General features: G+C 45.5%; 1 protein-coding gene across 21 annotated transcripts in view; it reads left to right on the top strand.

The window, feature by feature from the left end:
• The window catches only part of NFASC (neurofascin), a 200152-nt gene that overhangs the window by 84162 nt on the left and 88012 nt on the right, over nucleotides 1-27978 (top strand). For 18 of the 21 annotated variants that reach the window (XM_066261602.1, XM_066261604.1, XM_066261601.1 and 15 more), the window contains exon 2: nucleotides 11886-12031. The exons of 2 other annotated variants lie outside the window; for them this stretch is intronic. The gene's annotated coding sequence lies outside the window, so the exon portion shown is untranslated. Of the gene's footprint in view, nucleotides 1-11885; nucleotides 12032-14959; nucleotides 15176-27978 lie in introns of those variants that run through there. One more of the 21 variants, XM_066261587.1, reaches the window with a different exon arrangement.

Below are 27978 nucleotides of genomic sequence, written 5' to 3'. Positions count from 1 at the left end.
TGTTCATTTTATGCCGTTTGTATCATCTCTACACCATTTTGTTTCTTATTTTTACATTCGTCTGGTTTAAGTAAAACACTGCATTACCAGTACAACTGGTTTAAGATTTGCAAAGACAATTTCCTCTTGGTAGACATCTTGGGAGGGGTTTGATGAAAAATATCCAAGACACAAAACACAAATTGCTGTACCGAGTCTGGGATAACAGTTGAAATGGTGCACGTGGAGATGGTAGTGCTGCCGGAAGCTGGTCCACACTGTCGTACATCCAGCTGGGCAACGCTTGCGCTGCCAGACGCGGAGCAGTCATGGCTAGCGATTGTGGTCATAAAGTTGAATGGTCGTAAGTTGCATAGGTCGTAAGTTGATCGATATTTGTACTGCATTTCAGATTCTAAGTGCCTGGGAGGTCTGAAGCTGTCAGAGAAGCCTGTTTGGAGGAAACATAGCTACATATGTAAATGTATTAATTTATTTAACAGATATTTTTTACCACTTGCTTGGATTGGATGCTGTTCTAGACATCAGAGAAGCAGCTATAATGAAATCCCTATCTTGCAAGGAGCTTACATTTTAATGGGGAAAGACAGGCAATAAACAAGGAAAACAAGATATGTGGTACATTCAGAGGTAAGAAGTGCCAAGTTAGTTAGAACATAAAGCAGGTAAGAGGGATAGGAAGTGGTGGTGGGTGTGGTGGTTTGCAGTTCTACGTAGGGTGGCCAGGGAATTCCTACTGAGAAGGGGACATGGGAGCAAAGGCCTGAGGGAGAAAAACAGGATAGTGGGCAAGAATGGGGGTGTGGACCAGGAGAACAGCAGCAGAGAAGTAAAGAGAGAACAGATTTTAAAGACAGAGGCAGTAGAATTGCTGAAGACTTGAGTATAAAGTGAGAAAGAGAAAATTGGAAGAGAGGGAAAAGAGCCAGAGAGAACAATACAGGGTTGTCATGAACGCCTAAAGAAGAGTTCATAAACTAAAGTGGGAAAGGCTGTGTGTAGAGGGGAGAAGATGAGAGTAGGAGCTGAGTCTAAACTCTGCGACACCTGTTAGAAATACAGTCAGAGATGCCAAGTAGTCAGTTGAATATATGGGTCTGAAGTTCAGAGGAAGATCTGAGCTAGAGATTTAAAATCGGGAGTTTTCAGCATGTAGATCAGAGGTAGTCAACCTTTTTATACCTACCGCCCACTTTTGTATCTCTGTTAGTAGTAAAATTTTCTAACCACCCACCGGTTCCACAGTAATGGTGATTTATAAAGTAGGGAAGTAACTTTACTTTATAAAATTTATAAAGCATAGTTACAGCAAGTTAAAGCATATAATAATAATTACTTACCAAGTACTTTATGTCGGATTTTTGCTAAGTTTGGCAGAATAAATCTTTATAAAACAACTTACTATAGTAAAATCTATCTTTTTATTTATACTTTGGTTGCTCTGCTACCGCCCACCATGAAAGCTGGAACACCCACTAGTGAGCAGTAGGGACCAGGTTGACTACCACTGATGTAGATGGTACCTAGTGCTGTGAAGCTAGACGAGATCAACAGGCGGAGAAGAAGAGAAGAAAAGAAGTTATAGGGCCAAACACGACATTAGGAGTTGGGGAAAAGAGGAGGAACCAGCAGGGAAGATGGAGAAGGAACAGCAAAAAGGAAGAAAACTAAGAGATTGTGCTGTTCCAGATGCCAAGTAAAGGAAGTGTTTCCGGGAGGACAGTGATCATTTGTGTTACATCAAGAAAGATGGTGCCCTGGCTGAGTAGTCAGTGGTTCAAGTGTTGTCCTGGTGCACCAAGATCACAGCTTTGATCCCCAGTCAGGGCACATACAAGAAACAAGCAATGAGGACACAACTAAATGGAACAACTAAGTGAAACAATAAGTTGATGCTTCTCTCTTTCTCCCTCCTCCCCCTCTCCCACCCACTTTCCTTCCACTCTTTCTCAAAACAAAAACCAAAACCAAAAAAATAACAAAGATGAGAACCAGGAATTTATTTACACTATTGAGGTGACCTTGATAAGACCAGTGAGAATCAGGGATTTATTTATACTATTGAGGTGACCTTGATAAGACCAATGAGAAAGGAATTTATTTACACTATTGAGGAGACCTTGATAAGACTAATGTTGGCTGAGTTGTGTTTGTGGGGGTGGGGGGGTGTATCTTGATTGGAATGGGTTTTAAAAAGATTTGGAGAAGAGAAATTGGAAGACTTAAGTGTGGGCAGGTCTTGTAAAGAGGTTTCTTGTAAGGGGAAGAGAAATAGGGCAGTAACCAGAGGGAAGAGTAGGAGCAAGGGAAGGCCCTTTGGGTTGGGATAAATGACAGCAGGTTTGTAGGCTGGTGGGGAAGATCAGTAGATAAGGAAAACCTGACTAGGCAGGAGGAAGAGAAGACTGACAGCATTGTCGTCTGTCATGGAGCTGGCCAGAGGGAGCGGGGTCTAGAGCGCAGGCAGTTCGTGCACAGGACCAGGAGAGAAGGTGGAGCGATGGAGCACAGATGCAGGTCGGTGGTAAGTGGGGTGGTGATGCCTGTGGGAATTCTCTTTTGTTGCTTCTGTTTCCTATTAAAAAATAAACACAACCATCAGCTGAGAGTAAAAGGATGGGGAACAGCAGTAGTTTTGTTTTTTAATAAAGTATAAAGGAAAAAAGAGAGCTGGAATTTACAGATTGAAAGAGACATAATACACATATCAACTCACATGTGGACTTTATTTAGATTCTGATTCAAACAAACATATGGTTAAAAAAAAAGACATTTATGAGACCCTTATAAATTTGGACACCAAATGGAAATTTGATTAAAAAAATTGTTAATTTTGAAGGTATGATGTTATTGAGGCTGTTTTATGAAAGGGCCGTTGTCTTTTAGAGAGATGCTGAAATAGGCTGATGTGCATGTGGAGATTCATTCAGTTTTTTCCTACTTCATAATACAAAGTAAAACAGGGGAAAGAACGGGGAAGGAGATTTTGGAGGTTTGAAGAGAAAGGAGAAGGTATGGGTTGCCATCTGGGAGAGCAGATGAGGGGGAGGTACCTTGATTGTCAGATGCCATCAAGGGACCGCTTGAGATCGGAGAGCATGAATGTAAGGGAGGCCATGCCGCGTGGAGGCCCATGACCAGCTGCACACATGCAAGCGCAGAGAGGGCGGAGTGCTGAATTTATCCCCAGTTGTGCGTTTAACCAACCAAGTGTGAGGAATCGAGAGTATACTTCTCCCATCATGTTAAGTCTCGGAGGACCAGGGTCTTATCTTTGCTTTAGTGATTTCACAGCTTATTTGACAAGGCGATTTCTCAGTCCACTCATGTGTTTTGACTAAATGTAATACTCTATCACAAGTACCTAGAAAGGGGGGGGGTAGGTAGTACAGAGTTTCAATTTGGGAAGATGAAAACATTCTTTGAATGGGTAGCGATGATGGTTGCACAAGAATGTGAATGTACTGGCCCTGGCCGGTTGGCTCAGTGGTAAAGCGTCAGCCTGGTGTGCGGGGGACCTGGGTTCGATTCCCAGCCAGGGCACATAGGAGAAGTGCCCATTTGCTTCTCCACCCCCCCCCCTTCATCTCTGTCTCTCTCTTCCCCTCCCGCAGCCAAGGCTCCATTAGAGCAAAGATGGCCCGGGTGCTGGGGATGGCTCCTTGGCCTCTGCCCCAGGCGCTAGAGTGGCTCTGGTCGCAGCAGAGCGATGCCCCGGAGGGGCAGAGCATCGCCCCCTGGTGGGCAGAGCATCGCCCCTGGTGGGCGTGCCGGGTGGATCCCGGTCGGGCGCATGTGGGAGTCTGTCTGACTGTCTCTCCCCGTTTCCAGCTTCAGAAAAATACAAAAAAAAAAAGAATGTGAATATACTTAATACCAAAGAAAAGAACTGTACACTCAAAATGGTTAGAATGGTGTTATGTAGTGTATGTTTTACCATTATTTTTAAAAATCTATTTATTTGGTTATATCTATGAGAGAAAGGAAAGGTGGAAATAGAAGTGGTTCCAATTTCCTTGTGTCCCATGCTCTGCCCCTCTGGTCCTACATTGGAGGAATCTTGGTTTGAGTGTTTTCTCCCCAGGTGCAGGTGGCTGGGACAGGTGTGATATTTCACTCCTTGAGCAATGACTTCTACATGAGAATACCATTTTCACTTGTTATCTTGTTCTATGGAAGAAGTCATTGAGGTCCAGTTGGGAATCCAAGCAACATCCAAAGACACAAGTGTCTCCCACGCTCCTGAATATAGTTCAGCTTTTGTGGTGTGTTCCCTCGGCCCCTCCAGCCCATCAGCTTGTGGTCTTGCATCTATTCCAACAAGAGCCTGTCTTTCACTGGATCATTTCTTCCTAGGTCCTAGTCACAGGGCCAGGCATCCAGCTACTGACTTACTCTGCCTTATCCTCAAGAAGAGATATTTTATAAATCAAACCATTTCTCTCACTGGGTAATATTACCAGTACCAATTTGTGTCTGAATCACGGTGTATTTGGACCAAAGACATCTTGAGTATATAAACTAAGTATAGTTGCACCTTTTTTCCCCTTGGGAATAATAACAATTTTCTGAGATAATTACAAAGAGAACGTTTTAAAGAAATCCCTTGTGTTGTTTGCTCATCTGTGTATCTGTCACAGGGTCTTTCACAAAGTAATAGTTTATATTTTGCTGTGTTGCTGCCAATTAGATGGCATAAAAGGAGTGTGAGCTAGGGGACCAACCTAGGTTTGAGTTTGGGCTCTTCTGCTCAACAGCTGAGAAATCCCAGACAAGTTATTTGACATCACTTTTCTTCAGATTTCTAATGTGTAAAGTAGGATAATAATGACTTCCTCATAGAAGGAATGGTTGGCACAGGAATGGATGCCTGGTCTTAACTTTTTCTCCTCGCTGCTGTCTTTTTCAAACATAATGGCCAGAAAAGGATTAGAATTAGTTATGTGACCTAAGAACATCTCTGAGATTCATTCACATTTCTCACCTATCTCTGCATCACTTTTCTTATCACGTTGAATGATGGAATTCAGGTAGAGATTTATAAGATCCTGTTTATAGAAAAGAATCTAGGATTCTTTGGATTATTGGAACATATTTTCTTTCCTCTTTGGACCTCAGGTGAACAGCATTGGGTTAAATATTACAATCCCTGGTTCATGACTCAGTCTCGGCATCGGCGCACGCACCCTTCCCTCCTCCCACTTAACCTCTCTCCCTTTCTCCTTCCCCAGTCAGGGCACAGACAAGAAACAACCAATGAGTGTAAGTGGAACAACACATTGATGTTTCTCTCTCTCCCCGCTCCCTTTTTCTCTCTCTAAAATCAATCAATCAATAAAATAATTTTTACCAATTGAATGAGTATAAATTGATATCTCATTATAGTCTTGATTTGCATTTCCCAGATCACCAATATGTCTACTAGTCATATGTGTTCCTTTTTTATCTCCTGCTTCTATTTCAGTTGGTTTGTTTATCCTCTTATTTATTTAAAGTTCTTTATACATATTCTTTTTATTTATTTTTAAATTATAATTGACATATAGTACTCTATTAGTTTTAGATATACAACATAGTTATTAGACATTTATATACCTTACAGAGTTATCACCCCATAAGTCTAGTACCCATCTGGCACTGTACATACTCATTGTGATATCACTGACTACATTTCCTGTGCTGTACTGTACATCCCTGTGACTGTTTTTGTAACTGGAAGTTTATACTTGGTGCTTATCCCTTGCCCTTTTTTTTTTTTTTTTTTTTTTTTTTTTTTTTTTTTTTTTTAAATGGGTACATATATTTTTTTTTAATTTTTTTTTTTTTTTTTTTTTTTATTTATTCATTTTAGAGAGGAGACAGAGAGGGACAGAGAGAGACAGAGACAGGGGGGAGGAGCTGGAAGCATCAACTCCCATATGTGCCTTGACCAGGCAAGCCCAGGGTTTCGAACCAGCGACCTCAGCATTTCCAGGTCGATGCTTTATCCACTGCGCTACCACAGGTCTATCCCTTGCCCTTTTTAACCCACCTGCACTCCCTACCCACTTCTGGCAACCGTCAGTTTGTTCTCTGTATTTATGAGTTAGTTTCTGTTTTGTTTTGTTTGTTTGTTATTTTGTTGTTGTTTTTGACTCCACATATAAGTGAAATCATATGGTATTTGTCTTTCTGTGTCTGACTTATTTCACTTACAACAATATTCTCTAGGTCCATCCATGGGTTTCTTTTTTTTATGGCTGAGTAATATTCCACTGTATATATAGAGGTGGGCAAAAGGAGGTTTACAGTTGTGCTATAAATACTACAATAATTAATAATAAAACAAGATTAAACTGTTTTCCATACTCACAACTATAAATTGCGGTTTTAATTGCATTCCCTCTGATGGCTAATGCTGTTGATCATCTTTTCAAGTGCTTATTTGCCATCTGAATACCTCCCTGAGTGCAATGTCTTTTCCTGTCTTCTAGGACAGGATGTTCTAGGTGAATTGTTTATATCCTTGCTGCTGAGTTTTGGGAATTACTTATATACTGCTCACAAAAATTAAGGGATATTTCAAAATTAATATGAAGCAATAAAAAAGAAGCATTTGATTTTTTTTATTAAACAAGAACATCAGAAAAGCAAATGACAAGACAAAGAAAGTTGTTCAATTATGCAAATGAGATGCAAAACCAACTTTTATTTCATTGGTGAAAATGCACTATACAAAAGGCTGAATGAGTACCTGCACATTCCCTGATCCCCTAATGTTTGTGAGCAGTGTATATTCTAGAACTGGTTCTTTGTCCTATGTGTGTTTTTTTCCCCGCCTTTCATCTCTTTTCATAGAGCAAATTTTTTAATTTTGATCAACTTTATCAATTTTTCCTTTTATGGGTCATCATGCTTTTGGCATCAAATCTAAGAACTGTTTGCTTAGCCTTAGATCTCAAAGATTTTCTCCTGGTTTTTTTTTTATTTATTTTTTATTAAATTTAATGCAGTGACATTGATAAATCAGGGTACATATGTTGAGAGAAAACATCTCTAGATTATTTTGACATTTGATTGTGCTGTATACCCCTCCCCCAAAGTTAAATTGTCTTCTGTCACCTTCTATCTGGTTTTCTTTGTGCCCCTCCCCTCCCCCAACCCTTCTCTCCTTCTTCACCCATCCCCCCTCCCCCCATCCCCAACCCCTGTTGCCATCACATTCTTGTTCATGTCTCTGAGTCTCATTTTTATGTCCCTTCTATGTATGGATTCATCTTAGTTTTTTTTCTGATTTACTTATTTCACTCCGTATAATGTTGTCAGGGTCCATCCATGTTATTGTAAATGATCCGATGTCATCATTTCTTATGGCTGAGTAGTATTCCATAGTATATATGTATCAAAGCTTTTTTCTCCTGTTTTTATTTTAGAATAATCTACATGTATCTGCTAACATTTTTGATGGGACTTTGATAGAGATTGCATTCAACCAATATATCAATTTGGGGAGGTTTTGCATATTTACTATGTAGAATCTTCCAATCCATGAACACAATATGTCTCTCAATTATTCAAAGCTCTGATATCTTTCATTAGTGTTGTGTACTTTTCAGCATGCAAGTCCTATACGTGTTTTGCTATAATTTTTTAATGTACCTGTGTGTGCGCAGACCATCTCTGAAGAGCACACAAGAGAATGGTAATAGTGGCTGACCGGAAGGGGGGCTGAGTGGGATGGGGAAGCATGGGACAGATTTGGAAGGGGAATTTACTTACTTTTACTGTATACTCTTGTGTATCTTTTGATTTTTTTATCATATGAAGGGATTAACTCTTCAAAAAGCAAGTAAAATAACTTTTAAATGCATAAGTAAGAACCTCAAGAGAGAAATACAGACAGAGAAAGAATGAGTCTTTGTGTCTTTGTCCCCTGAGCACATACTGAAGACCAGGGGCAGAAACGCAGGACACAGGACGCAGGAGGAGTTCAACTTTGTACTTCTTCGAAAATACACCCTAATAGAAGCAAAGAATTTCAAGAAGAAATGTTAGAGACACTCCAGAACCAGACCCTCTTTTATTCTGTGGCAGAGGAGAAAACAAGGAGAATAAACACTTGCTGAGAAGAAAGCTGTAAATGCCCCCAGGCAGACATTCAGCTGTGAACAACCCAGACTCTCGCTCCTGTCATCAGCCCGGCATGCTGTGCCTTCCTCTTGTTCTTGATGAACACCTTCCCCTGCCCACTACCTACTCCTCCAGCCCAGGCCTCATTCAGAGGAATTCAGTAGGTGTCTGGCCTTCTGGGATCTGGAGGCAGTGCCCAAGGCACCCAGCAACCTGGCCTTGGTCCCCACCTGTCTGTGACTGAGAACCTTTGGGATATCAGGTGTCTTTCTTGATCCCTGTTTCTCCCCAGAGCATCAGGTGTCCTTCCTGGAAACTTCCTATTCCCAGGTCAGGTGGAGAGCTATACTCTGGGCTTGAAGTCTCACTTGTCATTTTGGGCATAAAAGCATTGGTGGTGATTGTAATCTCATTTACCTTTAAAGGTTCTCTTTCTGTATGTCTATCTATCTTCAAATCACAGCTCTCATTTGATCCTCACAGCAACCCCAAAGGACAGATCTGATCCACAATTCTCAAATGACAGCAAAATACACGTACAAAGAATTGTTTTCCAAGTACTTTCCCATACATGATTTCATTGCAGTTTCCCAATACTGTCATATAGGCAGGGAAAGTTTTATTAACCCAGATATACAGATGAGGATATTGAAGCAGTACCTGTGAAACAGTGGGCCTTTGCAGATAAAAACACGAGGGATTGAATCCTGACTCAGTGGATTCTTTATAACTATTTCCCTCTGGTGTAAACTGGGGATAAAAATCTCAATATCCTTTGCCATCATACTGGATTGCTGTTCAGATTAAATGACTATGCAAGAATTAGCATTCTAATCATTTCTCAACCAGTTCTATCGCTTAAAATTTATTTTTACTCTGAAAATGTTTTTCAAAAGGGAAGAGAATAATATAATGAACTCGAGTTGGTCCAGGGCCAGCTACACCCCTACCCACTCCTTTTGCTTTATTCACCAGTTTTCAGAATAATGAAGTAGTTCCCTAACATCCCCCAAAGGTGACTCATGGGTTTGGAGTTTTCAAGATATTGTTAGGGATGTAAGATTTAAACACATTTGTTATGCTTCACTCTGTTGTACTTATGATTGTCATTAATGCTCACCTTAGCCACTAAGGCAGCGGTTCTCAACCTGTGGGTTGCGACCCCAGCGGGGGTCAAACGACCAAAACACAGGGGTCGCCTAAAGCCATCGGAAATACATATTTTATTTAAAAATGTATTGTATAATAAATATGTATTTTGGAAATACATATTTTATTTAAAAATGTATTGTTTAATAAATATGTATTTTGCAATGGCTTTAGGCGACCCCTGTGTTTTGGTCGTTCGACCGCCGCCAGGGTTGCGACTTACAGGTTGAGAACCGCTGCACTAAGGGAAGCCTTCTTCTGATTGGCTTGAGTCCTCTTGGCATGACTCTAGTAGTAATCTTTGACACTTTGGTTTTTTGGTGTAACAGGATGTTCTAGGATCATCTTGTACGTTCGCTGCATCAGACATTAAAGCAAGAAAGCCAATTTCCTTGTGGGGGATGGTAATTAGAATTCATAATCTGAATTTGTTTTTAGGCCTGAACAGAACTAGGAAGTGGGGCAGGTGTGTGTGTGTGTGTGTGTGTGTGTATGTGTGTGTAAGATACATCAGTAAGATACAGCGTACTGATGCTTCCAGTTCACAATCATAGAGAGCTACAGAATTTTTGCCTGATCTCATCAATCTTGCATTTATACCTCCTTTCAACAAGAAACTCTTGTTTCTCAGCATAATAATACCATAGTATCATCAATAGGTTATTGAACACAATTTAGGATTGAGGAAGAGGGGACAGTTCTTTTCACTCTGTGGTGTATTCCTCTAAGGATAGGCCGTCCAATGACTGTGTTTTAATTTCTCCGTGTGTAGTTGCGCCAACCAATTGGACGCATAAACTCATTTGTTGCATTTTATTTTTATTTTAGAGATTTCTTTTAAAAATATTGTGTTTTATAATTACACCAGATATTTACATATTCCCAAACAAATTCACAAAACAAGGTATATTCAAAGTCCAGTTTCTCTCCCTGACCCCTCCTCTTACTTCTCCCCCTCCCTGTAGGCCTTTGAAATTTTATTTTATGCTTTATCTTTTACTGTCTTTTTAAAAATTTAAGCAAATACATATATATCTTTTGTTCTTCCCCTTTTCTTAAATAAATGGTAGCATTGAATAGACTCCTTTTTTTTTTTTTTTTTTTTTTCATTTTTCTGAAGCTGGAAACAGGGAGAGACAGTCAGACAGACTCCCACATGCGCCCGACCGGGATCCACCCGGCACGCCCACCAGGGGCGGTGCTCTGCCCCCCAGGGGGCGATGCTCTGCCCATCCTGGGCGTCGCCATATTGCGACCAGAGCCACTCTAGCGCCTGAGGCAGAGGCCACAGAGCCATGCCCAGCGCCCGGGCCATCTTGGCTCCAATGGAGCCTTGGCTGCGGGAGGGGAAGAGAGAGACAGAGAGGAAAGCGCGGCGGAGGGGTGGAGAAGCAAATGGGCGCTTCTCCTATGTGCCCTGGCCAGGAATCGAACCCGGGTCCTCCGCACGCTAGGCCGACGCTCTACCGCTGAGCCAACCGGCCAGGGCGACTCCTTTTTTTTTAACAGTAATCCTAGAGATCACAACATAGGCATACAGGATATATCTCAAATAGATCCCTGGAACTGGGAGTTCTGGGTCAAAGAGTAAGTGCATACATACTTATTTTGATAGATAATGCCACATTCCCCTCTACAAAGGGGGATTTTATAATTTCCTGCAGATATATTTTAATGTTAAAGCAAATAATTAAGCCAGACCAGGTGGTGACACAGAGGACAGAGCTTCAGACTGGGATTCAAAAACCCAAGGTTGCCAACTTGAGTGTGGGCTCATCTGGTTTGAGCAAGGGGTCACTCGCTCTGCTGTAGCCCCCTGGTCAAGGCACATATGAGAAAGCAGTCAATGAACAACTAAGGTGCTGCCACGAAGAACTGATGTTTCTTATCTCTCTCCCTTCCTGTCTGTCTGTCCCTATCTGTCCCTCTCTCTGTCTCTGTCACACACACAAAAATAAAATAATTTTTTTTAAAAGCAAATAATTAAATGAGATACGTTATCTGTACTAGGAAAGGTTAACTGGTTGTCCAGAAGGACTAGAGCCAGGACTTGAACTTGCAGAATCCTCACTAAAGGCCCTGTGGTCTGACCCCCAGCCCCTTTTACAGAGAATGAATCTTAGACACAAGTAAGGACGCAATCCACCCTACATGACATAACAAGGTAGACTTAAAATCTGTGTCCCCTGCCACTAAAATTAAACCTCCTTTCAATGTGTTATAGGTTTAGTTATGGTGAACTCAGTTTGATTATCTGTAGAGAGGAAAGAAAAACATAGTCGTTCTCCTAAGTAAGCTAAGAAAGTGAATGTGATAATTAAGGGTGACTTCTCCTTGGGTGTAGGAGATACGCATTAACTTCTTTAGGTGAATAAGGAATCAGGAATTAGATTATGGTGTCAGGTCACAATAATGATCTTATGGATGAGGAGGATGATCCTCTCTCCCCAAAGTCTTAACATGTTTAGGCACCTTGCACAATCCATCCCATGTCTGCAGTGCTTTGAACTTCTTTGAACAAAGGTGCAGTTATGCTATGCAGAATCTTCCAAATAAGTGTGAATTAAGATGTCATTTCCCAGTGAATGGACAAGCGGCAAACACAAAGCCTGTTCTTTCTTTCCTAGAGTAACCCTGGGGTCTTCTTTGTATTTGCTTTGCGACATTGATTGACGTATGTACAGTTTGGGACGCTGGAGGTTTCCTTCCCGCTGCAGACTGGGAGGGAGCCTGCTCTGGTGCTGCAAGAAGGAAGCTGAATGAGGCAGAGACGGTGAGTGGGGCTCCGGCCTGGGGCTCGTCCTGGAGGGGCGCGGGTGGGGGAAATTCTTGACTCTTGCTACTTTTCCTTGTTGAGAGGAAGTTCTTTGCCTGGCCCCTAGGATCTTCTGGGAGGATATGTTCTTCTTTCTCCTCTGAGTCGGCCATGGAGCCAGACCCGAGGCTGTCCTTTGCATGGAGGCTGGCATGGGGAGAGCATTTGCTCATCTCCCCCCAGCAGATGCTGGCAGCCAGCTTAGCCTTGCCATTGGCACGACTATCCACCTTAATGGGAAACTCGGGAAACAGCGTTGTTTGTGACCTGCATCCCCCCTTAGCCTGGCCTCCACAACCTGGGAGCCTCCTGAGTGACAGCCTGGCATATGGGGACAGACTGAGGACCCTTCCTCCGGCTGGGCCACTGGGCCCTGGCAGATGGACAGCTGTCCAGGGAGCAGTATGCAGCTGAGGCCGATAGCACTGAAGCCGCACCCTATGTCCAGGTTTTGCGTTGTTCCACTCCGGGTTAGAATTTCCTGTCGCTCCCCACCTCTCCTGGTTTCGCCTCAGCCCAGGGCAGGATGTGCAGGAAGTGAGGGCTACAACTTGAACCAAAGAGTAGCTGACAACAGACCCCACGCTAGCAGCCCAGAGGCTACGGGCTGGGCAAGTCTCTCGGGGGCCAGAACAGAGAAGGGTTTGCTTATTCTTGAGTTTAGGCCTCACTGCAGTTTGTCTTTCTTGCTCTGAATCCCTTTCCAGATGTCTTCTGTCCTCCCAGAAGGCGTTGGACATGGGGCTTGGAGGTTGCAGGGAAGAGGTTGAAAGGTGACAGCAGGAATGCTGATGACATGGATTTGGGATCTGGACAAAACCCAGCTCTGCTTGCTTTGTGACCTCAGGAAAGTTGCTAATTGCTCTAGGCCTGCGGTTCCTGCTTTGTGCAGTGGGGTTAACAATGAACATCTTGCTGTAAAGATTAAACATATTAAGAGCCCTGCACAGTGCCTAGCATGTAGTAGGTGTTCAGTAAGTGCAAGTTATCATTTGTCATACCAGCAGCAGCTCATATGGACTTGTCTGCTGAGGTAGTTTCTGTATTTGGAGAACTCTGATTGCGGAAGTGGTATATACAGGTTGTTTCAATGGGCATGTAAAGATATGTAAATCAGTGTGGGAACAGACCTCACAGTTTGTGATAGAACAGGGAGTGAGTCCACTTTGTGTCACCATGCTGCCTCTCTGGGCACAGTTTCCTGCACCCTCCCTACTTCCTATCCCTGTGCCCCCTGGACACAGACACTCTGGTTGCCTAACTACTAGATCCCCCCCTAAGGAACCTGGGAGCTCCTCCCTCCTCTGATGGTGTCAGCGTCACTGCCCAATAGCACACGTGCTGGCAGCGGGAGTCACGCCTGGCTCCCACCTACCTGGCGCAGAGCACACTTGATCTACCCTTGCCCCTCTGGACACTTTAATCTAATGAGCAAACCGTACAATGGGTTCAGAGCTCTATTTTCACAGCATATCTGTTTGCATTAATTGTGTCATGTCCCTTTCACAACAATTCTGTGATGTGAGCAAGGCTGATGTCATCATTCCCACCTGATTGGTGAATAAACTGAGGCTCAACAAGTTATTTCTCGAAGGTTCACAAAATTAACTAGCAACAGAGGCTGCCCCAGAACTTAGGTGCCATGAGCTGTGGGTTGTGTTCCTTGCTGTGACACCACCTCACCTCCTCGGGTGTGAGGCACCCACACAATGAGAGGTCAAAGGACTTGCAGACACACAGCAAACCTGTACAAAACAAAGAAAGTGCAGAGAATACACAAAAGTGGGGACATACAGCTTTTGAGGGATCAGTAAGTTCTGAGAGAAGGGAAGCTGATCTAGGCTTCTTTGCAGGATGATCACCATCATTATAATCACATTCTGAGTACTCCCTGAGCTCCGGGCGCCTTGCACTGCACCCAACATGCGTGTTCCTTTCGTCCTTCTCACAACCACCCAGTGAAATAGGGCCCGTTATTCCCCGCATTTTCCTGGTGACAGAAATACAGAAAAACTAAGGAACGTGCTCAAAGCTCCATGTGTAAGCAAGTGCAGCACCCGAATCCAAACCCCGCAGCCCCGCCCTGGGACCTGCGCGCTGACCATTTGGTTCGGGCTGCAGTGTATATTCTCAAGTGGCTTGTTCAAAGGCTGCCTGGAAGCTCTGCACAACTATTTCTGAGCAAGCCCCGGACAGCTTCTAGGTGGGAATCTGATTTTGCCCCTCCATTTAGGAAGCCTCATAAAACTGAGCACTCTGTTTGGTGGTCCTCCTTCCCTCTGGCTCTTGTCCTTTTGTTTGGAGGCCACTGCCATCTGGAGCTGCCCCAGGCATCTGCTCAGGAGCCCGCTCCTCCCACTCCTCCCCACCCCCAGCTCCCGAGAAGTACCTTTCTGCCGCAGACTAATCTCTCCCCGCCCTCTTCCCCACCCCCCACTGCTTCAGCTCCTGGTCCTCACCCGGCTCTCAGAGCAGACACCTGTCCTCTGACACAAGGCAGAGAATCCACCAGCTTCTCTAGGCCTTCAATTTCCCAAATGGATTCATTTGGTTAATTGCACTCACACTGCTAGGCCTCCCTGACTGTTGCTGAGAATATGGGCCTCTTCTCTCCAGAACTATTACTACAGGCCGTCACAGGCAACATGGAGTCAGGACACACAGCTGTGGGCTGGTTGGGGGAGGGCCCATGGAGCTATATCAAGAATGGTCTGTGTTGCTTCCCACCCCCTGCCCAGGACCGACTCCAGTTCCCGAGGCAGCACTCATGCTTGGCCACCTTCTGCTGTGAGTGCTGAGACTGGGTGAAGGGATTGCTGGTGGCAGCATTGAAACCCATTCCCTTTAATAGCTGGTGTTGTTGGTGTTGTCACCTCATTTCCACTGGAGTGATGCAGCCGCTCTCAGCCTTTCCTGTTGCCCTGCTAAATCCATCTTTCCTGGAGGCTGGGCTGTTGCTTTTGGGAGAGCATGGCTCCCTCTGAGTTTGGGTTCATCTCGAGAGGACCACAACCCGTAGCAAAGGGAAGCTGGTGTCTGCGCTTACTCAGGGCATAAGACACAAAGTTCTTCTCTGCACCGCTGGAGCCAACAGTGTCTGGTGTAAGTATCGTAGCTGCCAGCTCTTAGCACCAGGCTCCTAGACAAATGGTGCTTCCTGTAATGCGGCAAACAACCTTCCCGTCTGTCCCACCTCCCCTCCTCCAGGCTCCTGTATTTTCGTGTCTTCTCCAGCCTGTAGCAGCCTGCCCGGGTGGCAGTTGTTGATGACTGATGTCTGTGTTGGATGTAAATGCAGAGGGTGAGAGGCAGGAGAGGAGGAACAGATGCTGCTCCCTCCTGCTGTCTTACTCCTTTTCCCCCTGTGCCCCCTTATCATGTCAGAAAGAAGTTTTAAAAATGCACCTGGGGATGTGCTATACCCTGGGAATATTGGCAGCTAGACCAGTATTGCCAGCAGGATAGAAGTCGCCTCTGAAGAACTGACCCAGCTTCCTCTCTGGGGCCAACTCCAGCCAGATGCTGTTGATGTCATAGGGAAGGGACATTGGTAGAAAAAGCCGGCATGAATAAGGGGTGGGGGACTTCAGGAGTGTGAAGGGCTTTGGTTAAGGAGACCCTGGCAGAGGCGGGACAGAGAAGAGCCCAGAGCTGCTGAAGCTGGCCCGGGATCTTGCAGGAGCCTCCCTTTCTCTCGCTGCCTGTGCAGATAACCATATGTTGGCTCTAAGAGTGAATAATAATTTCTCGGTCACAGAGCCAACATATGGTTATTTGCACAGGCATTGTGTATTTTGTAGATCTACAAAGTAGATTTGTAGATTCGAAAGCTGAGCTTGTCCAAAGCCATTTAGCAAAGCAATACAGCAGCTGTAACTTGGGGAAAAGGAGAAAAAAACCAATGGTTTTTGAATGCCAAGTTTGTGTCAGGTCTTGGGTTAGAGACTATACATGTATATTAGTCCATTCATTTAAAATGAATTAACTAAAAAAATAAATGAATTAATGCAAATTAATTCATTCAATTAATAATTGTCACAGCAATCTTGTAATAAGTGCATCTGTCCCACTCAAAGACCAGAAATCTGAGGCTCTAAGAGAATAAACAAATTGCTGAAGACCACGCAGCAGGTAATTGGCTGAGGCAGGATTGAAACTCAGGTGTGTGGCTCCAACTCCACACCCTTTCCATGTGCCAGGGGATTATATGTCCCTTCCTCTTAAAGCTACATCTCTGAGTCCCTGTCTGGTGTGTATCCCCTGGTCTGTGTGGTTTCGCTCGTTTGTTGTTCGCCTCTGTTGAGCCCAGCCCTGTTCTGCTTTGAGCTGGCACTTGCTCCTGTGAGGGACACAGAAAAAAAGGTAGAAGACACTTACCTTCAAGGAGCTCATAGTCCGGCCAAGGAGTGAAAGTCATCTCTCTCTTCCCCACCCCGAGCTTCTCCTGCGGTCTTGCCCCTTATTTTCTCCCTGCTTTAGCTCAGTGTATGGATTTCCAATGGCTTTAGAAACTTAGTCTGTTGAAACCATGCTTGGAATCCTACAGATAGAGGGTGGAGTAAGCAGCTTAACATGAGTGACTTTGTTAAGCAGATGAACAGTGGTCTAGTTTCTAAATGGACACCTGTTTAGGGAGTCCCACTGGTCAGTGCCTGGGGTGAGGAAGCAGCGTTTGAAAGAAAGATGGCTGCAGACTTGCACAGATAACCCTAAAGAAACCTGCTGGGGACAGCGTGGTTTCAGGCTGTTCTCTCTGCAGCGTTCTGCAGTTGGCAGGCCGTGACTTACACAAGGTGGCCCAAAAACTTAGCCCTAGGTTGGTTTTGTTTTCTTTAATAAATATTCAGTATATTAAAGCAATAAACCCCAACATTTTTCATTTCAACTGACAAATTTTTCAATTCTCTTTATAAATCTCATCAATTTTAACAATCATTTAATAAACTTGGTTCATAAATTCCTTTGAATATTTATGAATTTAATCATTCACTCTTCTTCTCCCCCCCGCCCCAGGTTGGTTTCCTTGTATGCAGAGGGGTGGGCCGTCCTCTTGGCTGCTGCCTTCCTGTGGCCCCAAGACAGTGCTTGCTCCCCTCTTCCTCTTAGTAGGGTGTGTGTCCCCACCCTTTCCTTTTTTTTTCTTTGTCTTTTGCTTGTTTGTTTGTTTGTTTTCAATTACAGTTGAGATGCCCACTGTCTTCTTGGTGAACTCCAGGCCGCCTTGTCCTTGCCGCCCTGAGCGGCTCTGTGGCGTGCCCCCCTCGGATCCTATCCCGCACACACGAACTTGGTGTGCTCAGTGAGACACCTGTGGTGGCTGTACCTGGGCTAGCTCACGTTCTTGGTCATCTTGTGGCCCTTGTCCAGGCCCATGGCCATGGGGCAGCTGCCTCGGCTGTAGAAATTCACCTTCTTTTTTTTCTTGAAGTATAACAGTTTTGTAACAAAGACTTTCAAGTCCCTAATGTAATTCTTTTTTTCTCATTAATATTTTAAACAATTGCTTTATTGAGGTATAATTCACATACCATACAATTCACCTGTTTAAAATGTATAACTCAGCGAATTTTAGTATATTCACAGAGTTGGGCACCCATTACTATAATTAATATTAGGACACTTTCTTTACCTTCCCCCTTAAAAACCCGTCCCCATTAGCAGTCACTCCCTCCCCCCATGCTGGTCTTCCTTTAGCCTATTCCTCGCATTTCATATTAATGGAATCATCTAATATGTGTTCTTTTGTGCCTGGCTTCTTCCACTTAGCATAATGTTTATAAAGTTCATACATGTTGTAGCAGTTATAAGTATTTCATTCTTTTTGTGGCCGAATAATATTGTAATACACACACACACACACACACACCACACCATCTTTTATCCATTCATCAGTCAGTGAACACTTGGACTATTACCCATTATGCTTCTGTGAATACTCCTGTACAAGTTTTCATGTGGACAATATGGTTTCAGCTCTCTTGGGTACAGATGCAGGAGTGGAATTGCTAGGTCATATGGTAACTCTGTGTTTCACCTTTTGAGGAATCCTCGGTCTTTTAATACTAAATCCAAGCCTGCTTTTCTGGCTTCTGCCTCTAGTCTCGACTTTTTCTCCTACCAGGGTCCCTCTTTACCCTACCCAGTCTTGGGCCCCACCCTCAGAGACCTGTCACAAAGGATTATGATCACTACCTACTCCCGCTCCTCTGAGCCATTTCCTGTTAACGACTGACAGGCTCTGGGGAGAGCTTCTGCTGCCCCGGGTGTCTTCTCTATCCACTTGAAGAGGGGGTGGGGAGCTCCACAACCCTCTCTCTCCAGCTGTGAAGAAAGATGTGTGTCTAATTGCTGTGAAACTTCCTCCCTGACGGTAGAAGATGGGGAGCCCAGACAGCGAGAAGCCAGGCTCTTGAGTTGTAAAGAGGCAGGGGCCCCTCTTTTTCCCAGAGGAGGCAGACTTCCGCCAAGGTTGGGGACAGTTTCCTCTCAGGCTGTCTCTCTGCATGTCACTTTGGTTTTCCCTGATGACTTAGAGGTGGAAGCTGTCCTCATACTCTACATATTAACTTGTTTCCTTTCCAGATAATCTTTATATGGATTGAGGCTGGTGAGAACTCAGTTCATCATGAGCAGCCAATGAGTGGCGCCTGAATAATGAAAATTCACAGCTCTTCACAGACTGTGTTTAAGCCAGCCCCTGCACAGCATGTTAGATCAGCCAGTCGGCTGCTACACAGTGTTTGACAGTCTTTCTGTTCCATGTATGTTTCCTAACCCTGCCCCTCGGAGGATGAACCAGTAAACAATAATAATGAGGAAATGCACAGCCCCAAAGAACCTTAGAAATCTGGCTGGATTGTAGCACCGACGATGCCCTTCCCAGTGTGCCCACCAACTGCTGGTCGGTATGGTGGGCTGTCAGCACAGCTGAGCTGTGGACCAGGCCACCTGTATACTTTTAGCTTCCTTGCTATGCCAGGATAGGATGTGCCAGGCTCCAGCTGGCCTGGTGTCAAAAAGACTGATAACAACAATCCATTTCCTTCATCTGTCAAGCTGTATGTGCAAGGATGTGCATTGCAGCATTGTTGTAATGGGAAAAAAATAAAGCAACCTAATGGTCCACTACAAGTACTTAAAAGTTTAGTGGTAGCCCCACACCATGCCGCTATGAGGAAAATGCAGCGTCTCTCCCTTCAAACTTGATGGCTTAATGTCTGTCAGCTATGCCAGGGCAGCGAGGTACACACACCTTCCTCTCTTGACGTGGCTGCCCTTTCTTGATGGGTGCAGCCTTCATGTGGGGTCTCAGCCCCCTCTAGTGTCTTGAATACTGGGGTGCTCTGTGAGTGGTTTGTGCCCCTTGAGAGCCTGGTGTTAACAATAGATATTCATGGTGATCACTTTGATGGAAAGGTCTTTTCCCCTTTTTTTCTTTCTCATTCCCTCTCTTCTTTGCCCCTTGCCTCTGGCCCCCAATTTAAAGCCAAGTTGTTCAGATTTCAACCTATAGATTTGTTCTGGGTGTTGAGCAGGAAACAGCTGTTTTCAGCCAAATCTTTAATCCTAAACACAAGTGTCCCTCTACCTCCTCCCCAGGTGGGATTCAGGGCCACCTGATAACCATTGTTCCTCTTACACACTGGTTCCACCTCTTACATACACACACACACACACACACACACTCACTCACACATACTCACACACACACTCACACTCCTAGACCCCCTTGGCCTCCTCGAACTTAGCTGAGACAGGGAGAAGAGCCAGCCTACCAGGTACCCCTGCCACCGCCACCAAACAGATTGCTACCCGTGGTTAAACACACTCCTCCCAGATCTCTCCCCGTGACAATGAAAGGGAGCCAGGCCTGAAACACAGCCACGGAGCAGATGGAGACCACCCCCTTCCAACCCTGAGAAGGGAGGAGGGGGAGGGCTAGTTGAATCCCATATACAAGGTTTCCTTGGCTGTTGGAAAATCTCAGAAGACAACTGGTTCCACCCCACAGAGACGAGGACGCCGGTCTCTCTCCTGGGCATGGGAAGAGGCAGAGATCTAGAAACAGGCTGGTGAGTGCTTTCTTGGGCTCTCAAGTGCTTGTGCCCTGAAGATTCTTTCTGTGTCGATACAGCCCTTCAAAAGCAGAGGTGGGAGGAGTGTGCAGGCAGAGACTTTCTTAAAGATGCTGAGACACGGGTCATTTCATGGGGGTAGAGGGGAGGCTGGGGAGATGTGATTCTTTGGCAGGGGTTCTCTGAAGAGGAAGCCAGGGGGCTCCTTGCTGCTTCTCCTTCTGGTCTTATCTTCTCCCAGAGACCCCTCTGTCTTTCTCCTCCTTGCCTGGCACTTTGCTTCTCTGGGACAGGCTGATGATCACCAATAGTGGGCATTTGGGGTTCCCTCGGAAACCCACACCCTGACCTTCAGGTGCATGGGAGTGGAGGGGAGTGGAGGAGACTTGGGTCAGCATCTGTTGCATCTTCCCTTCCTTGGCATCAGAGACGGAAGGGAGGTGGCAGGGGTGGCAGAGGGCAGGAGGGGTCTGGGGACAATCCCTCTTCTAAAAGTGGACTTCAGAACCCAGGGCAGCTCACGGACGCCCTCAGGATAAGGGGGAGAGGAGGCAGGGAATGGAAGTGATGACCATCTGGGGGCTAGCTGACCCCTGGATTCCGAGAATGTGCCTGCAGGCTGGGAGAATCTGGGTGGCCCTGACTAAGTTTAGACAGGAAGGTCTGAGAGGGAATGAAGGGAAGATTTCAGGGAAAAAAGGGGGTGAGTATGTCAGCTGAGCAGAGACAGGATCTGTGTCAGAGGATGCTGAGAATAGATATTGTAAGTTTTTGTTATCGCTGGTATTTTTTACTACTCAGGCTTATACTGTAACAGCAGTTTGGTCATATGTGATATTAACCAAGGGTTTATAATATACTGGTTTGTGGATGAGATAAATATCTCCCAGTAATAGGAAGTATTTGATAAGATGGCTGTTCACTTACCCCATGAATATTTATTATACCTTCTCACTACAGAGAGAGACAAAACATGGACTCTGGGCTCAAGAAATTTAGAGTCTGAGGCAGGAGATGGACGTGAGAATAACTAATCCCCCAGGAGGAGGAAGTGACCTCTGGAACAGAGCGTGGGAATTACAGCCTACTGGGAAAGCAGGGTCAGCAACAGGGAGGGTCAGTGCTTCGGTTCCAGAAGGGAATTTGCACTGCAGAGGAGGAAGAGACTAGCCTAGGCAGCTTGAGAGCAGAGATGGTCCAAGGGAGAGACGGCCTTTTGGGAAGCGGCGCGAGGCTGAAACACGCGTGCAGGCTCCGCGGGAGAGCGGGCTGCATGGGGCGGGAACCCGGTGACCTGCTCACAGGGGCCGGGAGCCAGGTCGCAGAGTGCTACCTTGAGACTGTCGGTTTTGCATCTTCAGCCAGCTCCTTTTCTGTCAAAGACAAAAATGGTACAGGATGGCCACATGCAGGGCACACTGGTCTTTCTCTATTGTTCAAGAAGGAAAATGGAAAGGGAGTGAGAATGTGATTGTTATGAAGAAAGATAACCGGAGCCACTCTGATTTATATTTATGTATACGTCATTTGCAACCGTTCATTGGCTTGTATTGGGAACAGATTACTTGAGAAATACCTTACGCCTGAGTCCTTACAGCCGAGTCCTGCCCAATGTGGGGTACCTCTGAGCTCTTCACATCTCTCCCACCTGGCTCTTCCACTCCTTGTTTTGATGTGCCTGTATTTCCTCCTTTGTTTCTGCTCCTCTCTCTGATTTCTGAACAGGTTGTTTCTGAGCAGCTACAATAATAAGCCCCGGTGTGTTTTTGTGTTTTGTTTTTGTCTTGCAGAATGGCTGAGTTTTATGTTGGCTCTGTTGGGCTCTCATTATCTCCGTTCCCCCACAGGATCCTGTGCCAGTGATGTGTGTGAATGTGTTCCTTCTTCCGTTCTCATAGTACTACTCCCGCCTTTGATAGTTGACTCTAAGAACTAATTGCTGGCTTGCGGCTTCCTAGTACTGATCTGGTGGTGTGTCCTTAGGCAATAACTCAGGGTTGCAGCCTGGAACGACCTTCAGAACTGTTTTTGTTTATGGCTCTGAGCATTTGAAGCTGAACAGATTCAGTTCCAACATTATGATCTCCCTACACCCCAACCACCACTAGATTTAGTCCCCTTTCTCTACTTTTAGGCTAATTATTAGCATCTTCCTAATTCACTTTCCCAGCCTAGAAGTTTTGATGCCATCCTTCTCATTCTCCCTTGCCAGTCAGTCATCAGATTGTGTTGATTCCAAACCAGAAACTGCCCTCAAATCCCAGGAAGGCCTTGGAGACCGTGAAGCCGTCCGTCTGTCTCACATGCTCTCACACCCTGTGCAAGAGCAACTGTGAGTCTGGAATCTGAGAGAAGGAGAGTGGAGTGGCAGTGACAGGAGCCATGGTCACCGCTGTGCTTCACCCCAGAACAGGAGGAGGCTGTAGGGCAGGGAGTGGCCTGCGGCTAAGCCCCAGACCAGCCACCTGTTGGGCACATCACAGGTCAGCTCTTGACTTAATGTTTACCCACTCTTGTGAGCAGATATAAAGGTCTACGTGTAGTCTAGTCACTTGGGCTCATGAGGAAGGACTACAATAAGAATAGTAAAAACACTTACATTTGCAGACAGTGGGAAGCTTCATGAGATTATCCATTTGATCTCACAACCACCATCTGAAGCAGGCAAAGCAGAAATACTTTTTCCATTTTTGTGATTTAAAATAAAAAGGCTTGGAGAACAAGTAATTTCCCAAAAGTGAGTGGCAAGATTGAGATCTTTACTTGGATCTTCCATTCCATAGATATTCCCTGCCAGGGTCTGTGCCCGGCCCTGGGGACCCAAGAATGATCAGGGCCTGGTCTGAGCCCCCAGGATTCCACAGAGAGGGAGAAAGGTTAAGCCAGTGGTAAGTAAGCTGGGTCACTTCCAGCCCACTGCCTGCTTTGTCGGTCAAGTTTCACTGGGACATATTCAGACCCACTTATTGTCCATGTCTGCTCTCACTTTACAGTGGTGAGTGTCAGTCGCTGTGGCACAGGCTGTATTGTCTCACAAGGCCTAAAATATTTACTATCTAGACCTTGACGTTAAAGGTCTCCAGCCCTTAGTTTAAACATGTGGTTTCCCTCCCTCAGTGTGCTGAGTGCCCCAGGCTTAGAGGCAGGTTTAAGGTAAGTGGTGATGGGCTCTCAGCCCTGCTGGGTTGGGGTGGGCACAGGAGGAGCACAGGGAATTCTTCACTGAGCAGGTGTCTTGAAGATTGAGTAGGAATTAATCACATGACAAGGAGAAAAGGCCTTTTCAGGAACAGGGGATGGCATGTGGAAAGTATGGAGGTAGCAAATGGGAGTGGCTTGCTTAGAAAATGACATGTCATTCAATTAGGAAGCATTTAGGGCTCAGGTGGAGTTGGAGAGGCCTGCAGGGACCTGATCTCCCAGAGCCTTATATGATACTCTTGGGGGCTTGGATTTGATCATAACAGATGGATGGGGTGATAATGAAAGAGTTTTCAGCAGGGCACTGACATGGTCAGATGGGGTTTAGAAAAATCACTGTAATAGCAACATGGAGCATGGACTGGAAGGAGACCAGTTGGAGGGTTATTGCAATAGCCCATGAGACATGAGACATATTAAAGGTAAAGTGGGTGGGAACATGGAAAGGGAGGAGCAATGAGAAACACTAGGAAGGAAATAGTCCAAGGGCCTTGGTGCCCGGGTATGAGAAGAGATGGGATTTCAGGGAGATTCCCTATATCTGGCTTAAATGACTTGGGTGGGTACCACCAACAGTGATGGGGAGTAGAGATAAAGGGACAAGACCCTACAGAGACACTGAGAACATCAGGAAGAAGAGGAGGATCCAGCAGTGTGACCAGTGCTGCCATGGAGGTTGGAAGAGCCAGAGAGAGGAGAAGGCCCCAGAGTGGGGTTTCAGAGGCCAAGGAGGAAGGAATGTTAGAAGGGATGGATGGAGTGGTTACCAACTGCTAGTGCCTTCAAGAGGTCTCGGAGGATAAAAGCTACGAACACTGGATTTGCACATCAGGAGGCCAGTAGGAGGGTGGGTGAGGAGTTAGTGGGAACTAAATGAGGGAGGACCACTCTTTAAAAAACAAAATTTCATGAGATGGAGGGGAAATTTTTCAGGTATAATTAGAGAGGCTGTGGATACAGAGAACCATCTTTCTGTTTTGTCATGAGAGAAAGTTGAAGATTTCTCTGCTGAGGCAGGAGCCAGTTGAGAAGAGTTTGCAAGTTCAGTAGAGAGCTGACAGTTGATGGTCAAGGGCAGGTCTCCGTGGAAGGGTGGGTCCAGGCAGAGTGGGCAGGCGGAGGGAGGGACATTTCTTTTTAATAGAGAAAATGGAGACAGTGGGAAGCTTATGTGTTAAACTAACATTCTAGGGGCATTTCTCATTCCGATAGCACTGTCAGTTCTATTAGTTGCAAGTAATAGAATGCTCAGCTCCAACTAGCTTAAAAATCAAAGGGAGCCCTGGCCAGATAGCTCAGTTGGTTAGAGTGTCATCTAGATATGCAAAGGTTGCAGGTTCTATCCCCGGTCAGGGCACATAAGAAACAAATTGATCTCTCTCTCTCTCTCTCTCTCTCTCTCTCCCTCCCTACCCCCCTCCCTTTCTCTTGGTGTTGTACATTCTATGGGTTTGGACAGATGTATAATGAGCACCCTGTATGATACTATACCCTGCCCTAAAAAGTCTCTGTGCTCTGGCTCATTCCTCCCTCCCCACTGGTCTTTTACTGTCTCCATAGTTTCGCCTTTTCCAGAAGGTCATACAGTTAGACTCATACAGTATGTGACCTTTTCAGATTGCCTCCTTTCATTAAGGTTCCTCCATGTCTTTCATGGCTTGATAGCTCATCTCTTTTTAGTGCTAAATAGTATTCCATTGTGTGGATGTACCACAATTTATTTATCCTTCTGAAGGGCATGTTGGTTGGTTCCAAATTGCAGCACTTACGAGGAAGGCTGCTACAAACACTGTGCAGGTGGATCGTGCGTTCTTCATTGCATCTACCGCTGCCTGATTTTTTTGTTGACTGTTTATTTCCTGTCTTCCCTGCTGGCACATGCGCTCCATTAGAGCAAAGAAACCTCTGTTGTCCCTGTGTATGTTCTCCAGACTAGTGCCTGCCGCCTGGTCTGTTAGGTGAATGAATTGTGTGCTGGCCGCCTCCCCCAAGCCCGGGGCGGGCTCTGCCCCAGGGGATGAAGGGCTGCCAGCTTAGCCATTCTCCATGCCGCTGCCCGTCCCTTCACCTGTCCCCTCAGATGTGCTGTGACCACCAGAGCAGCCTGCCCGGAATGGGCTGTGGGAATGTGGGGAGCTCCCGATGGCAGCAGCTTGCAGGAGCCGTGGGCCTCTCCTCCATCTGCCAGGGACAGCTTGTGGAACCAACACCAGGGGCCCCCCAGTCTGGGGAAAGAAAACAAACCAGGACCCCAAAAAAAGGAAAATCAGAAAGGCAGGCTGTGATTGTGGATGGATAATTATTATTACGACTTGCTGCTGTTATTGGTCGTGACACTTGGTAGCCAGAACCTTCCTTCATCCCTATAAATTCACAGCCCATTCAGCTGCATCAACTAACACTTACTACGCCTTTCCTCTCACCCCAGCTTTGCTGAGTGCTTCTTATAGGAGCTGTGTACTGAGCCGTCAAGCCGTCACAGCAGCCCTCGTTAGCAGGTGCGATATTACCTGCAGTTTTCAGATGAGAAACACAGACCTCTTAAGGTTCAATACCAGGTTCCCACCTTGTAATTGGGGAGCAGATTCAAACCTAGGCTGTCTTGCTGCTCAGCCAGTGTTCTCAGACTTGACTGACAGGCTGTCATTGGTTCCCAGCAATGGTTGGTCATCACCCAATTCACTTAGGTTTTCTGGGCCCCATCTCAGACATTTTGCATTTCAATCTCTCACAGGCTTGCAAGTTATGAAGGCGTTGGGTTTAGGGAAGTTGCTATGAGAAGCATCCCCATGTAAGATAATAGGCTCTAGGGCATTCAGATGTTTTCTTAATCTGCAGGCCTGATTTGACCCCTGCCGGGAACTTCGAGGGTCCAGGGATCTGTGTATTTAAATAGTGCCCAAGTGATTCTGATAAACATTCAGTTTCCTTCCTGTGTGGGCACATTGTCAGCACGCACTTGACCAAATGTCACTTGGGTTCTTTATGAAACAATGAACTCACTACTTTACTTGGCAGAGCATTTTATGTTTGTGACTCCATTTCTCTCTCTCTCGCTCTACTTTTCTTTTCACACAGGGGGTTGAGGGAGGAGACCTCAGATATACAAGAATTGAATTAATCATATTGCCCAGTTCATAGTACACTATCAGTCTACATAAGATTTCTCTTTTGAATATTTTTCCTCACCCTCTCTCCCTGCAATAGGCCCTCCCCGCAATGTATTTTGTATCCTTACACCCCACCTCTTACCTGTTTGATTTGATATAAAAGACTCCTTCAAACACATCGTATTGGTAGAGTGCACGGTAAGTGTGTTTCGTTTTCATGAACACTATTGTAGGGTAGCTGTATTTATTAGATGAATTCTTCCCAGCAACTCAGAGAAGCTCCTGCCTCTGTGGAATTCACTCTCATTTGTTCCTAGTTTTGCCCCTGTACTGCTGAACAGAAAAATTTCACACCTTCCAACATTCAAACCTGTCTTCGTGGCCCCCTCTTCTGCAGCCTGGGTCCCCCCTCTCACAGGGTATGGGATTTTCCTTATTCCTCCCCAGGATGCTCCATACAGAGACAGCGAGCGTTCTCTTCCTTGAAGGGCTTTGAGCACTCTACTCCTCCTGGATGGTGTATTCCACCACTAGTGATAATCTCTTACGTTGGTGGGAAGAGCCGGAGAGGAACCTGATTCTATGTGACGGGTCATTCATACCACATGATAGTGCGAGAACTGAGATTTGATTGGCAGCGGGAATTTCGTTGCTCTAGGAGGTCAGCAACCCCTGCCCTTACTTACCCCTTTCTCCCTGGTGATCAGGGTGGGGGAACTGTAAGTCTTGGTGATGTGGGGACACCTTCAGGCAGGCCATCTTGGTCCCCCCTCTGCATTGGGTGCCCAGCCCTAGGACCCCCATGCCCAGACAGCTGTGACTCTCCCTTCCTTTAACTGGGATGGGAGTTTCCTCGGAGTGTACAGGAAGGATCGCAAGCTGTGTACAGATAGGCTGAGTAGACCTGGCCCGGGGAGCGGAGGAGGCCTGTGTGCTCATGTATTGTAGAATAACCCGCCCTCCTTGTCCTCTGCTCTTTGATCTTTATGAGCACATGTTGGAGAGCAGTGCTATATATTTCTTTATTATTAAGGTAAAATTTACATATCAGAAAATTAGCCATTTTAAAGTATTTAGTATATTTACAATGTGTGCAGCCATCACCTTTCTCAAGTCCCAAACATTATCATAATTCCCAAAGGAACCGTGTGCCGGGAAGCAGATGCTCCTCTCCCCCCCCCCCCCCCACCTCCGGTAACCGCCAGTCTGTGCTTTGTCTCTGTGGATTTACCTGTTTTGTATATATCATAGAAATGGGATCATTCATCCCACTTTGTGTCTGGCTTCTCTCAGTAAGCATACTGTCTTCAAGTTTCATCTACATTGTAGCATGTATCAGTACTTCATTTTTTTCTATGTCTGTGTAATATTTCATGGTACACAGATACTGCAATTTGTTGATTTATTCTTTCCTTGATGGATATTTTGGCTCTTTGCACCTTTTGGCTATTGTGAATGATGCTGGTATGGACACATGTGTACACATACTTGTTTGAGAACCTGTTTTTAATTCTTTGGG

Source organism: Saccopteryx bilineata, chromosome 2 (assembly GCF_036850765.1).
Source record: "Saccopteryx bilineata isolate mSacBil1 chromosome 2, mSacBil1_pri_phased_curated, whole genome shotgun sequence".
NCBI classification, from domain to species: domain Eukaryota; kingdom Metazoa; phylum Chordata; class Mammalia; order Chiroptera; family Emballonuridae; genus Saccopteryx; species Saccopteryx bilineata.
The sequence above is the reverse complement of the archived record's forward strand: the minus strand, read 5'-3'. Positions and strand labels throughout refer to the sequence as shown.